This window comes from Triticum dicoccoides, unplaced genomic scaffold (genome assembly GCF_002162155.2).
Source record: "Triticum dicoccoides isolate Atlit2015 ecotype Zavitan unplaced genomic scaffold, WEW_v2.0 scaffold160308, whole genome shotgun sequence".
Classification (NCBI taxonomy): domain Eukaryota; kingdom Viridiplantae; phylum Streptophyta; class Magnoliopsida; order Poales; family Poaceae; genus Triticum; species Triticum dicoccoides.
Window position 1 is genome coordinate 1 of NW_021214646.1, and position 829 is coordinate 829.

General features: G+C 48.4%; 1 non-coding gene and 1 pseudogene across 1 annotated transcript; both read right to left on the reverse strand.

The window, feature by feature from the left end:
• Nucleotides 1-252: 252 nt before the first annotated feature.
• On the reverse strand, nucleotides 253-371 carry LOC119344234. The gene has a single exon (XR_005166513.1). It is a non-coding gene; the product is annotated as a 5S ribosomal RNA (ribosomal RNA).
• Nucleotides 372-739: 368 nt separating this feature from the next.
• LOC119344235 lies at nucleotides 740-829 on the reverse strand (annotated as a pseudogene; the record flags this gene model as incomplete).

Consider the following 829-nt stretch of genomic DNA (forward strand, 5'->3'; position numbering starts at 1 on the left):
CTACTTACTCTCCCGCTCAATCACGGAGACGAGTTTTCCACGGTTTCCACCCCTCCCTCCATACCGCAGCAACACGAGTTTTTTCCACCCCTTTCAGAAAGCGCTCTTCACGCCACAAAGCCGCCCCAAGACGCGCGAGCAATGAGCATCGAGCTTAAACATATCGCAAACGTCAAAAATAATATAACGGGATTAATATATATCGCGCACGTGCGATATGTTTGTCACAAGGCGCAAAAAATAATTATAAAAGGAATGCAACACGAGGACTTCCCAGGAGGTCACCCATCCTAGTACTACTCTCGCCCAAGCACGCTTAACTTCGGAGTTCTGATGGGATCCGGTGCTTTAGTGCTGGTATGATCGCATCCGACATGTTTCCCCGTCTTTGTCCCTTATGCTTGCCACTCCCACCCCTCCCTCCAAAGACGATTCTACATTCTCACTACCATTACAACCGTTCCCTAACAATGGATAATGTCCTATACTACTTACTCTCCCGCTCAATCACGGAGACGAGTTTTCCACGGTTTCCACCCCTCCCTCCATACCGCAGCAACACGAGTTTTTTCCACCCCTTTCAGAAAGCGCTCTTCACGCCACAAAGCCGCCCCAAGACGCGCGAGCAATGAGCATCGAGCTTAAACATATCGCAAACGTCAAAAATAATATAACGGGATTAATATATATCGCGCACGTGCGATATGTTTGTCACAAGGCGCAAAAAATAATTATAAAAGGAATGCAACACGAGGACTTCCCAGGAGGTCACCCATCCTAGTACTACTCTCGCCCAAGCACGCTTAACTTCGGAGTTCTGATGGGATCC